The sequence below is a fragment of the Ostrea edulis genome, chromosome 10, assembly GCF_947568905.1.
Source record: "Ostrea edulis chromosome 10, xbOstEdul1.1, whole genome shotgun sequence".
Classification (NCBI taxonomy): domain Eukaryota; kingdom Metazoa; phylum Mollusca; class Bivalvia; order Ostreida; family Ostreidae; genus Ostrea; species Ostrea edulis.
The window spans coordinates 36,827,719-36,842,463 of record NC_079173.1 but is presented as its reverse complement, the minus strand read 5'-3'; the positions used below and the strand labels follow the sequence as shown (position 1 = coordinate 36,842,463).

The 14,745-nt window shown below is 35.8% G+C and overlaps 1 protein-coding gene across 3 annotated transcripts in view; it reads right to left on the bottom strand.

Annotated features, from left to right (window-relative positions):
* The window catches only part of LOC130050758 (beta-1,4-N-acetylgalactosaminyltransferase bre-4-like), a 51,064-nt gene extending 37,460 nt beyond the window's left edge, over positions 1-13,604 (bottom strand). The window contains exon 1 of one of the 3 annotated variants that reach the window (XM_056151209.1): positions 13,479-13,604. The gene's annotated coding sequence lies outside the window, so the exon portion shown is untranslated. Of the gene's footprint in view, positions 1-2,655; positions 2,823-13,478 lie in introns of those variants that run through there. The other 2 variants (XM_056151210.1, XM_056151208.1) reach the window with 2 other exon arrangements.
* Between the last annotated feature and the right edge of the window lie 1,141 nt (positions 13,605-14,745).

The following is a 14,745-nucleotide window of genomic DNA, read 5'->3' as shown; positions in this document are numbered from 1 at the left end:
CAATAATGTGCTTTACATGTAGATAATTTCAGGTGGTGAAAGGTTAAACTCTCGGCCTTAAATTATCTGAGAAAATTATAGCGAACAAACACAGCGAAAAAATCTGTGACTTTATTAAAATACGAGCTAGTATCAGAAATGTCAGACACATCACCTCTGGTATCTTCGCCTACTACAGACTGGAGCAAATGTTGCCTTTGTCAGTCAGATAAAGGCGAAGAGTAGAAATCACCATCATCGCGGTATGAAACCATCGAAGACCAAGATGGTTATGCTTTGATAGCTAGGAATGTTCCTCTGTTTACGAAAATAAACCAGATGCCAATCATGCTAAATCTGAAAAGGTTAGATGATGAAGAAGGGTTTGAAGAACCTTGCGAATGCATGATGCAAAATACCATCAAAGTCGTTCAGCAACAGCAAACTTGAGAGATCAAGGAAATGGTCAGGCGTTACAGAGGGCCAATCTCAGATCCCTTCAAATAGTAGAAGAATAAACATAGAAAATAAAGCATCTTTTCTTTGTGAAAGAGAAGATCCGGTTTCTGAGCTGAGATGTGCAATGACAATGCAATTAGACTAAAGGCTTAACGAGTGTGCTCAAACTTTGAATGATGGTAAATTGCTTGCAACACTAAGTGGAGGGGATATCATTACACAGGAGTTGAAATATCACAGTTCCTGTTTGACAGCTCTCTACAATCGAGAAAGAAAATATTTGACAAGAAGAGCAAATCACCAAGATGAAACAGCGGCAGAAAAGGAAGCGTATCCTATAGTTTTCTCAGAGCTGCTGACATGTGTCATCGAGACTAAAACGAACATGGAAGGACCAGATAGTCTTTCAGTTGGCAGATTTAGTAAACATTTACTGCCAACCATTGCAACAACTGGGAATAAAAATCCCGATGTTAACTCAGCTAGACTAAAAGAACAAATTTTAGCAGAAATTTCGGAACTCGAATCCCATAAAAAAAGGTAGAGATGTACTAATAACATTCAAAACAGATATTGGAATAGCATTGTCAGAGGCCTTTGGTTATTTAGAAGCAATTGATGTCTCAAAAGCAGCAAAGATCTTACATAGGTGCATGATGGATCACAAATGAACGTTTGATGGAACTTTCAATGATAACTGTTGAAAATCCTATTCCATCTCTTCTTCTCTTTGTATGCATGATTCAACACGGTGCGGATATCAAATCACAACTTATATTTGGTATCTACAAAACTAATTTGTCCATTCACAGCTGCTGCAGTATAACTGTTATGCCAAACAAAAGGAGGAAACTAAAAATACACCGACATTCTAAATTTCGCGAAACACCATTTCCAGTATTTCTTGGAATGTCTGTGTATTCGAAAACAAGAAGAAAAAAAAAGCTTATCGAAATGCTTCATGACCATGGCCTTAGTATTCCATATGACAGAGTGCTAGAAGTGTCAGCGCAGCCTGTTGATGCAGCTGTAAGCAAATATAAAGCCGAAGGTATTGTTTGTCCAAACATTTCAAGAAAACAATTATACAGACACGTGCAAAAAGTAGTCGGTCACAATGGCGGTGTGTTTACGTTTAAAAGCGAAAGCAAGAAGGAAATGACCTTGCCCTGCTGTTTTTGGAATGTCAGGAAGTAGAAGTTTTTTGTAAAATTAGAAATTGGCCACATGATACGTCATGTGGTACCTAGTTATCGTTTGCTGTTTACAAACAAAAGGGAAAAATTACAAATTATTCAAAGATGGGTCGGAGAGGAAAAGAGATGGGGTTAGAAGTTAAAAAGGTCATTGTGGAGTTATTGCAGGGTGGATACAGCCGGAGAAAGATTAGTGAGATGTTGAAGTTACCCAAATCGAGCGTTATTGCTGTTTGTAAGAAACTTTCTGAATCGGGATCAGTTTAAAAAAAAACCAGAATTTTTTTGAGTGGCTAACGTGCTTTTTTCAAAGTGTATTGGACTAGAACCTCGTGTACCAAGTTTGGTGCTTGTATCATAAACTGAAAGATTTAAGGACTTATGAGCCGGGCTAACGTGATACAAGGATATAATTACTATATATAGAAATTTCATACTTTATAGATAATTACCAACTTCTGAAAATGGGCCAAATTTGAGCCTTCAATTGGTTGAAATCCAACTAGCATGAAAGCACCTAACTAAGAGGCGAGATCAAAAGTTCAATGTCTTACAAAAAAAAATTCAAATAGTTCTCACCAAGACCCCCCCCCCCCCCTCAAATCCCCTTTAAAACTAAATGTAATGAATGTTGAAACATAATCGATTAACAAGTAAAACATACGATAAATAAAACTTTGCATACCTTTTCTACTATTTATTCACAAATGAAAATGTACATTAAAATTATTTTAAAAATTTTCAATAAAATGTAATATCATTATGTGGTTTTTAACAGTCGCTTGTCTTTTTCCACTAAAGTATAATCAATGTTGGATGACAGAAACTTACAAGATATTTCATCCCCCTTCCTCTTATCTGAATTTAGATTTTTATCCGACATCGATCTTTTGATGTCGCCCCCAATGATTAAAAAAAAGTAGGAGTGTGTGTGTGTGTGTGTGTGTGTGTGTGTGTGTGTGTGTGTGTGTGTGTGTGTGTGAAAGTTTTATCTCAGTATTTCTTTTCCAAGTGTACTTACCTAGTGTGTAGTGGTCAGGTTTTCCCCCGTTTTTTCCTCTATTTATCTCAACAAACACACTAAGCTCAATTTTTAGTATAAAAAGTTTAGACAATAACAACCGGTGTCTTGCAATGAATCGAGAAAAGTGCAGAAAATTATTTACTGCATCAATATTTTGAGTTTTGAGCCTTTTGAGGATTATTGGTGCGTTAACTTCTACTCGCAATACAAATTGAATCAAGACTAAACTCCGCCCCTTTTCACTATAAATACACGAGTCATTTGAGTGACATATTCTAAAGAAACGGTCTGTTATAAACAATTAAGGTAGGCAGGTTGCGTGTCTGCAAATCTTTTATACAAGTGTCCAATTACAAAGTATTCCATCCGATAAGGTAAAATTAAACTAGCAGAAATACATGGGGAGGTGGTGGGCAAATAAATCCAAATTCATCTTCCATGAAAACCTGCTATTAAGTAACGCTCCGTTTACAATTGTGTTGCATCACACAATCTGATTGTTCCACACAGGATAATTGAAATATTGCAAAACAGTCACGTCATAAATGCTACTATCTTTATGATAGATGGTTGATTGCTAAATTTTATATACAGTAAGGTAAGGTTTGCAACAACAATGAGATAACTCTTGATATACCTCAATGTACTTCGCACTTTATGACATCACAATGAAAAAAAAAATTAAAGGATAAATTCCAGCAGAACATACTGATATGCAACATGACTTTGTTCGCTACAAGTCAAAATGTCCCAAACCTTACCTTATGGTTTCAGTATGGAGGCATATCCTAATATATACAGGAATGTGTATTGTGACATCACACCTAAACAACAAATTATCGCAATCCTTCAAAATACCATGAGAATAAAATAATTAATGTTTCTAAAATGCACGGAAGTATAGCACTACACAAAAACTTAACATTAAACTTTTTTGTTATTAATGTAAGCTGGTATTTGAGAAATTTAATCACGATGCACTTGTCATCATGATTGTCCGGCACATATCGTTTACAGTAAGTGGCGGATCAAGTGTGTTTTCTTAATGAAAAATATACTTTACAATGAAATGGAAAAAAGTTTTGCATATATTTAAAAGACTTAATATGAGAACAATACATACGTTATAAATTCACTAAACTATTTTCCATTTATCCCGTAGAAAAGCATTAATGCTTTATATATATATATATATATATATATATATATATATATATATATAAGGGACAGATGGGTTGGTCTTGCAAATCGATTTATTGCAAAGCATACCCTCAATGCACCATAATGGGTTTTTAACGTCTACCAAAGAAATATCTAAAAATTTGAAAAGTACTGCGGATCTGATTAAATCTTAGAAATAAATTATTTATTTCAAATTGAAAAGGCAGTTGACCGGTAAGAAATTCAACACACAATGCAATATGATTTCAACAATTATAAATCAGAATATACGAAGATCATAACGGGAGGGTAATGAGTATTTTTCTAGAATTTTTATTTGGAAAACATAAACCAACTTTTGGATTTATCGTCCTTGACAACGCATACTTTCCTTTTCAACATTCGTATCCCTCCATATGCTTGCCAGCAGTGTGTGTATTTTTTATATGTATTTGTACTTCAGCCTTCACTGGAATCGCCTGATGGAATGTACATTGTCAGCGGTTCGCACTGGGAGTGCATCACTCTTTTCAGGAAACGTTTATGGAACAATGAAAGCGATTTTAGATCCTGTATTGATCTTTGAATATTTTACTTTGTTTTTAAAAGAATGTCTTTTGAGATTTCCCCCACCTCACTGCCCGTTGTAATGTCGTTTGAAACAGATGTCAGGGTCGTCTCAAAGCGTAAAATTATTATTTAGCGCTTTATCTAACTAAGACAATTACCCTAAAATGCTTTGATATATGTAAAACAATAAAAAACAAACTAAAACAAAGAACAATAAATACATAGAAAAAGGCATAAAATAATACTAAAACTGTATACATAAATACCGATTTACGGATTAAATGCAAGTTTAAAAGGATATGTTTTAAGTTGGTTTTTAAAAACAGCTAATGAACCTATCCATCGGGATATAAACGTCCCTGCCATTTAAATCATATCAATGCATTACTGAAGTAGTTGAATATTCCAATAATGACATATTTATGGAAAATTTCTAACAATTGTCCGGGTGCGAGTCTATTACAATATGGGGACAAACTTTGCAACACCCTTCAACAGCTCACAAGGACACCAGGGAATTAAGTCATAAATTCTATTGGCATTTGATATGAGAAGAATATAGTGTACATATCAGATTTACTTGATGAAATTTGGCACATGTTCCGAATCGCTTGGAAACCGATCATACATCATTGACAGTGATGGGAAGTCATACCGTAGAAACCGCATATACATAGGACCAACTGCAGAAACTCACGATGCGAACGGATCAGAGTCTTACCAGTCGTATGATGACCCTTTTATAAGTACTACTGGAAGACCCAACATTGAAAGTGTGAACAAGCCTATTGGTTCGAAACGGAAATTGCTTCAGAATCCCCAAAAGAGATCAGTACATCTCGCGCCATAGGCAGTAATAATGCGTTGCAGACTCCCACCAAAGCGCGCAGCAATTCGCGAACGTGAAACTACCAACAAAGTTTAAGGACTATGTGATGACCTAGACTTTTCATATATGTGACTCATTCTTTGTCATATATTTCTGTAGTATACATGTACTGTTTTGTATAATTATCATTAATTAATTTGATGATACATTGAATGTTGATATTCTCCCTCTACAAGATTTGCATTTTTTTAATTATATTTTGAAATGATACATTTCTAAATGTTTTGAATTGAATTAACTTTCATTGATTGTCCATAAAAATAATTTTTGTCCCAAATGTCATGCAGGAGAATGGTGATTGTCCATTTATCTATTTTGTAAAAGTCCATTGTGTCATGAAGTATTGTATTAACTTCTGAATTTAATTGTTTTTGATTCTAGACAATATTCTTTCATTTTAAAGAAAGGGGGAGGTTACGTAATGTACATGTAACCGTATTTAGTGCCATACTGTATATTGTGCACACGTAGAACTAGTGTATTGTGTTGTTCGAATAAACATGTTAACATATAACATACCTCATAACGGGTTATAAGAAATGCTGGAAGTCTAAAAGTTCCCAAGGTCGTAGTTGATAGTTCGGAGAAATATATACAAAACAAAGAGTAATTGCTTTAACAAGAGAAAGACGGATTGCTATTGCTTGAAGATTTGTTTTCAAATTTATTTGGGCAGAGGGTCTGTTTGCTTGAGAGTAACGGCTATACATAGTATGTTTTTTATACTATCTTATCTGTATCTTTCATCTGTGTTCCTTGTAAATATATGGCTACCGGTTTATAGTTCCGAATGATTGAAATATGCTTTAAAACCTCGATAATTCCATTGAATAAATGCTGGATGTTAAGCCGTTCTTGGCACACTAATTTTGACTGCGGATAATTCCGTTTACCTGATCAGGATATAGGGCTCACGGAGGATGTGACCGGTCGACAGGGGATACTTACTCCTCCTTGGCACCTGATCACACCTCTGGTGTGTCCAGGGGTCCGTGTTTGCCCAACTATCTATTTTACATTGGCAGTAGGAGTATTCAGATTGATCACTGTTCGTTATCTTCACCTTTCATGATTCATAATTTCTATTTTTGGCTAATCTTTTCTTATCAAAATGTAAAATGTCTGTACTGCTCTAAGCAAAACCTTTCTAAAACAGCATTCTTGAAATGTGACTGAATATATGCTCAAGTTTTTCTAACATCTCCTCTATAAACACCCTTTCCCTCTCAATTTGAAATACCTTGATATCTTGAAACGTATAAACCACAACATACCACGTTTTCTTTTCAAACAAAATAACTGCCCCTGAACAGATGAATTGTAATCATGTGTTGGCTCTACTTTAGTTTGACCATTAATAACTTTCAAATAAAGAACTATTTGTGTTATATCAAGTTGAGTTTTAGAAGAAAAAGGACAACGGACTTCTACAAGTTTATCTTGTCCTACAATATCGTCTGAACTGGCTGCGAAAAATGGACATGTTTTGCCAACAAAAGTTCCACAATACCTGGAGACGTCACCTGTTACCTCACAAGATTTCTAGAGAGCAACAGACTCATACTTCTTACCATGAATTATGGGAGATGATTTAATACCATGGACAATTGTTAGAGATTTTCCAATTTACCTTTATCTGTCTATTTGTACATTTGCATATTCGACAAAATTTTGAGGAATGTAATTTTTTACATTCTCAGAAAGCCATATTGTTTGGGTTTTTTTTATTGACCCAAAGATTGTTTGTCTGAGGAAAACATTTCTCTACTGCTAATATTTGTTTGTTGTTTTTGTTCTCGAAGCCAATTGTCAGAAAGTTTTTCAAATGATTAGTCGTGATCAAGCTTAATTGCAAATAGTTTACTGGAGTAAATAACTGAAACATAGAAATACGATTGATTGGAACATAATAAATCCATGTATTTCTAAAATAATCATTGTAACATGTGCATTTTTCCTAATTTAGTAGGTTTGGGATCAAATTTAAGAACATTGATGCCTTGTCTAGCAAGTGGCAAATCTATAGTTTTGATGGGACTCTTAGAAAATGACTTATATTGGTGGAATTGTTGAATTTCTTGATTACGTTTCTTCAATTAATATTTCTTTGACCAAAATTTACACATTGCTAAATGTACAGCATACATATGTTTACAATGACCCTTAGGCCCCGTACCAACAGCACACTCACAGTGCGTTCAACGACACAACCATTTTGATCTATACACACTCTAATCTTACTGACTTTTTCATTTGGGTGCGGCACTCACTTCTGAAGAAAAAAGTTATTGGCCACAGGGATGTACTTCAGAAATCTGTTCAATTATAATTTTTTCGATATAATGTCAATTCTTTTGTTTTCTTGACTGAGAAAAAACTATTGGGCTTGTGCCGTCATCTTCACAGTTACACACACACGCGCGCGCGCGCGCGCACACACACACACTATCTTCATTCAACTCTTTGTACGTGTCATGATCAGACACACTCATTAAATATTCTTCACTCGCTTATTTATCTTTAACAAAGTCTTCATTCATATCCTATCTTTCTATTCTGAAATAAATTATAATTAGGTACAAGAAGTTCCAGCGCCTGTGGGACAAAGTTCAGGAGGCAGTCACACCCGCCAGAGAGTATATCCGAGTCGCAACGTGGGTGCCGTTGTGATAACCTTTAATGCATGATATTGACATATGAGTGAATTCACATCAGAGGGTTTAATTCCCTTGTCAATATATGATTAATCATTAGCCATCGTTTGTACACTATTGATCAACATCGATCATACTCTATCATACACTTGCGAATCACAGCAAGATGTAATGTGCAACGTATATTTACAATTGTACATGAAAAGGCGAAGAAAAGTTATCAATCTAGTTCATCAATCCCACAAGGAATACAAATAGCGAGTTGGGCAAATACGGACCCCTGGATATACCAGTGGTGGGTGCATAGGAGGTGTAAACATTCACTGTCGACCTATCACAAACGCCGTGAGCCCTATATCCCGACCAGGTATACGGAGAATTACATTGTCTGGATCATTGTACATGACTACTAGTAGGCTACTTCATTCTCATATAGACGTAAATGAGAGGGACTTGTGACGTCATCCTTATATTTCTATTGAAAGTATCTCCTTGCAATTTCAGCGCCTTCACCAGGATGCACATAAAGCAACTTCCATTGTTTCCATGTAGGAAAAACACTGTTGTTTGTTACATTTCAATGAAAATACAGGCGCAGAAATTTAGCTGTGCCAGTTCATCAACGATACGTTTATGATACACTGCCCGACTTTTGAGATTGCCTTTCTTTGCCGAAAAGTTCGTAAAATATTGGAATTGGGGTGAATTGCGAATCCTTCCTTTTACTTTTCATCCATATTCGTTTAAATTGCAGCTGATTTAAGGTCAATATCAAATTATAAACTGGCCTTGAGCGTTCCCAGATGAGAATCCAAACGAGTAAATGTTGCTGTTGTCGACTTTAGGAAGCTAGAGCCTCTCCAGATATTAAATCCCCTCATGATGTATACTAACGTGTGTATTTCGGATCACAGCCTTTAAAATTATGTATCCAAATGTTTATTCATGGAGAGACTTCTTTTTTAGAAAAGTTAGTTGTTTTGATATATACCCTTGGCCCCTCCCTATTGTCTTGCCCTCTTACTTCCTTTTCAGATTTCATATGCTCGATCTCAAAATGTTCTGTAAAAAATGCAAAACTTGTGATATATTGATCACTAGACATTCAGTTACTAGTAATCTCACCGACGTAGTTTCTTTACCAAAACCTATAGAGAATTTGAATTGTATATCCATATACATTGTATATATTATTTGTAACCTCTGTGGCTTAATTAATGTCGGGGAAACTAAGGATTCACTTACTATAAGAATATCGGGACACAGATTTCAATTAAATAATGGTGGTAATCGACTTCTTCATAAACATTTTAATTCCCCTGACCACTCCATCCAGTCCATGAGGGTCAGGATTCTACAAAAAATTACCATCATACAAACGATGCAACTTTATGTACAGTGTCCCCCTTTTGGTACACAACGAAAGGATCACTGTATCAGGACTCTAGGTACTGCATTTCCATACGGATGCAATGATAATGTGTACAATGTAGGAAATTTGACTAGTCCACAAGGAAATAACATGAATGTAACGGGAATTTCCCTAAATACACATAGACTCAGTCATGGACATCGTTCATATAAAAAACAAGTATACATGATGTCACGTTTGATTCACTTTTGCCTTACGTCAACAAATAGGTCCACATCATATTCGCACGAAACTTTACTCTATTCTATTGAGAGTCTTAAATACGTTTTATTTGAAGAAGACAAAGCCAGTCCATACTGGGAGTTTTAAACACCAGAATATAGACTGAACTGTATTATTATGGATGTTGCATATCACAGGCTCTTTAAATCACCGCGGGTAATATATGCTATTCTTTCCGAATTCCAGCTCCTTAACCTCAAATTTACAAACAAAGGAATAGATGTCGTCACCATAAGCAACATTCTTCTTCATAAAAAAAAATCAGTCTTGCATTCCAACATTTCAAGTTTACACTGTATTTCCTACAAATGCATTTCTATCTATTGCATCCAACTTTTTAATTACAAAAAAGTTTGCAGTGCCTAGATATAGATCACCTTATACTTAATCCACCTACGTATTCTTCTTCTTTGTCATCTTTCAACTACACTGTATAGTCCAGCTGGACGTGTACTTGCTGTTGATATTGATAAAGTTGAAAATGGGGATCTGAAATCACTTACTTTAAAAGGTCTTAAACCTCCGCTTTTAGATTGTGGACATTACTTCAACTCTGTTATGAATTATGTCGAATATTATGCAAGAAAATGGGCTAACTATGAAAAAGAACTTGATACCCTGTCAGAATGGATTAAACCTAAACGAGGAATACAAAAATCCCGTATTAGACACATATAAAGAAAAGTACGTACCATTTTTCCTTCTGTATTTAGTAAACCAGAAGTGATGAAAGAATTAGATAGGTTACACGACGATTATGTTTTGGTTCTAACTGACAAAGCTTGCAACAATATTATCTTTCTTTGTAAGACTCATTATCACAACTTTATTTTAAACGAACTTTGCATTAATTCCATACTTCGTACTTATACTCCAACTGCCCTTTCAAAAAATGAAAGTCTTCAAAATCATGTTTCAGTTTTAGACACATTTAATTCCCAATGGGAGGATGAATATAAGATACCATACCTATACTGGATTCCTAAACTTCACAAAAACCCTTACAAAGAAAGATGCAACTTCCAATATTTATATTGGAATATTCCATTATCACCTGCATCTGGTGTTAATATCTTTCAATTGATTCGATATGCAAGACCTTGTTCTGCGTATAATCCGTTTTTAAATCGAGGCAGGCTACTGACAAACAAGTTGATAGTGCAGGGGTTTCAACAATTTCGTTTAAAGTCAGCATTTCACAAATCCAATGGTCGTTATGATGATCTAGTTTGCCAATACAACCTATCATTGAGTTAAATGCTGTCTGACATCTTTTATACCGATTGTTAGGTCCTTCTTGGCACACTGATTTTGACTACGTATATGGCTCATGGCGGGTGTGACCGGTCGACAGGGGATGCTTACTCCTCCTTGACACCCACCTGATCCCACCTCTGGTATATCCAGGGATCCGTGTTTGCCAAACTCTCTATTTTGTATTGCTTATAGAAGTTGTGAGATTGATGACTTTTCGTTATCTTAACTTGTCATCTGCTTCGTACTTAGATATTTTATTGAAAATGAATATTAACGACAAACTAACAACTCAACTTTATGACAAACAGGATGATTTCAACTTCTCTAACGTCAACTTCCCATATTTATGTAGCAATATTCCATTATCACCTGCATATGGTGTTTAAATCTCTCAACTGATTCCATATTTAAGAGCTTGCTTTGCATGTGATCACTTTTTAAATAGAGACAGGCTACTGACAAAAAAGTCAATGTTAGAAGGATTTCAACAGTCTCGTTTAAAGTCAGCATTTCTCAAATTCTAGGTTCGTTATAATGATCTAGTTTGTCAATACGATCTATCATTAGGTTAAGTGCTGTCTCGCAGCTAGGTTAAGGGCCTCCATGGTAAAATGCACTATGATTTTGAGGTAAAATTACACCTCAAATTAACAAGTATAATTACAACTGTTACGGTTAAACCCCAATACTACCCATACGTTGATTGTGACTGAACTATCGTAACTTTCTCTCATGGTAATTTCCCATGATATCAGTTGAGTATCACGTAACACTTTATTTTGAAAGAGGTCCTACTTATAAACAAAAGTTCGGATGCATGCAGGTTACCAGCTGAATTTTTATTGATATACTCTAATGAGGTTATGATATTGATCACTGTTCGTTATCTTCACCTTTCATACTCAGAAATAAATATTTAAAAAATCCTTTACATGTTCAAATCATCAATGAATTACCGGGGTTTTCCACATTCCTATATATACACTATACCATACCATTAATATACAAGGCAGAGGTTGATCCCAGCACTTCGCAAACCCATAAATATATCTAGAATATATCTCAGAAAAATTCAAATTGCTGGCTATTGCAAATGCACCCGAACTTTGCCACTGTTTATGTTTAATGAGATTATTTATGCACACAAATGAATTTTTAAACGCATTAGTCATTCAGATTTGGGGCAAATTCAAGGTCACAATGTATTATGAATATCACCTTTGTACATACCATATATAAAATTCGGACTTAATTGGTCTCGTGGGGATCCAGGTTACGATAGGTCCTCAGTACCCCTTGCTTGTTGTAAGAGGCGACTAAAGGGGTTGGTCCTTCGGATGAGACGGCAAAAACCAAGGTCCCATCAGGTGTGGCACGATAGAGAACCCTTCCTGCTCACAGACCGTAAGCGTCAAGTATAGGCCTAACTATTCCAGTCTTTCACCAGCAATGGTGAACAATCAATCAATCGAGATAATTGAGATATTAAATTTTAGGGATTGACCCTGCATTTTCTTATGTTCTATGATACCTTACAATATATCATTTTTGTTTTAGAGATAGAGAATACAGAATTTTCGTACATTATTCCCCAAGAAATCCATTGTTGTGTAATCAATTATTACTGTTTGCTAACGCAGCTGTTGCAGAACGTCACAATAAACAATTTAAAAAAGAATTTGGTAAATTATTGTTAGCTTTTGAAATACATGCATTTAGAAATTATTTTTGTCTTCCCTCCGCGCATGATTGATGGGGTTGGCCCCTAAAATTTTAATCGATCTCGTTATCTATAACTTTTGTTATTTATATTTAAGCAATCATTTCGTACAAAACCTTGTTAATGTATCAAAAATTGTAAGATGAATTTGTGGCACATTTTCGAGCCCTATTGAGTACCAACGCTTTTTGCGTTGAAGAAATCGTAATACCCAATACCACATCCACCATGTCTCCTCTACAACCGCTTTTTTATTTCAAAATTACGTAACAATAAAGAAATTCGAAACATAAGATAATTCAGATAGGGAATCCCATTTAAACACATGCGTTGCAGAGAGCTGATAGCAATAACGTTTTCAACCTTGAGAAATAGGCAATGACTATTGTTAAAGAAGATAAAACTGAAATTTGATTGGGTGGATTGTGATATTCCCATTTAAGTGCAGCTTTGATAACCAAGTCTACCTGCATTTGTCATGGCCAGAAAATCATGTCAGTTGAGAAATCGGTAAACTCATGGCTAGAACACTCATCAGGATGTTCTTCTCTTAGCATGCATCGCTCCTTTTTACGGCATGATATCTACATGAATGTGCCCTGTGCATGTACTTCATTCAAGGTTTGATGGGTGGTGATTCACATTGTGATAATATGCTCACAGTCTTGTGATATTATCATTAGACCGTGTCATACATATTCAAATGAGAAAACAGGAAACGAGTTGATTTGATAACGATAAAAGACACTAATTCAAGAAGGGAGCAACCACCGGATACATGAAATATGTCCCCCAAAATGTAATATTTGTATTTATTTATGAAACACTATCAGTTCTCTCTCTCTCTTCTCTCTCTCTCTCTCTCTCTCTCTCTCTCTCTCTCTCTGGGGGTTCAACTCCCCACGATCTACTTACCATTATATAGTTAGCTCCCACTTGATTTATAAACCTTAACTAGGTAACTAAAAGGGCGCCCTTGTTATTATCATTGGCGCCAGTTAACCACCACCCATTAAGATTGAATTGAAGAAGTGTCCCTTTTCACGATGAGTCATATTATCTGTGAAGATCAGCTAACGGTCTCCCGAATGTTTGTTTTTCTTTCATATTGCCCGTTATGTTTATTGAAGAATTTCTCAAATATATAGCGGTACTTTAACGGCATCCATAGCAATACCATGACAATCTTGAAGAATCAATAACACTCCTAAAATGCAGGGCTGTACTGCAGTTTATTGAAATTCACATCCGTAATTATGAATTATAAACTTTCTTATCTTTGAATATATTATGCCATGTAGATGTTCTGTTGTACGCACACTACACAGAAATCTAGGTCTGAGAACTGTCAAACAGGCACAAAGACAAACAATATTGTCGATTTCCTGTCTTGAATGCCTGTACAAAGTGGATATAATCTTAAATATCTTAATCAAATGGATGGCATAATTAAAAAAAAACTCTTTTATTCTTATAATTTGGTATCCGCGCTTGCCGTCCTAACTCATAATTAGTCATTGCGAAGCTGGACTGCTGTAAAGGTGTTTTGATGGATGAAAGATGATTGATTGATTGATTGACTGAATGTTGTTTAACTTCCCGCTCGAGAATGTTTCACTCATATGGAGACGTAACAAATGCCGGTGAAGGGCTACAAAATTTAGGCCTACGCTCGGCGCTTACGGTCTTTGAGCAGGGAGGGATCTTTATTGTGCCACACCTGCTGTGACACGGGGTCTCGGTTTTTACGGTCTCATCCGAAGGGTCGCCCCATTTAGTCGCCTCTTACGACAAGCAAGGGGTACGGACTGATAATCGAGTGATCTGTGACCAGTCAACAGGGTGAAATGTTTACCATAAATGTATGTTTGGAAAGGCTTAACGCCCCATACCATCCCAAGAGCCTCTCTATCAATCATAGTAATTACACTCTGCGGGGGACAGTGCGCGTGAAGCATAAGCGATCTGTTTCTCAGAATTATCATCCATGATATGGGACAGGACGCACCCTAACCCATATGGCGAAGCATCACAAGCTAAACTCACAGCTCGCTGTGGGTCATGAGTCAGAACCTCCTCTGAGGTAACTGTTTGACCTTTGTGAATGCGGTGTCACACTCTGGTGACTAGACCTACTCATTGTTCTTTGCTAACAGTCTGTGCAAAGGGTACAACACACTTG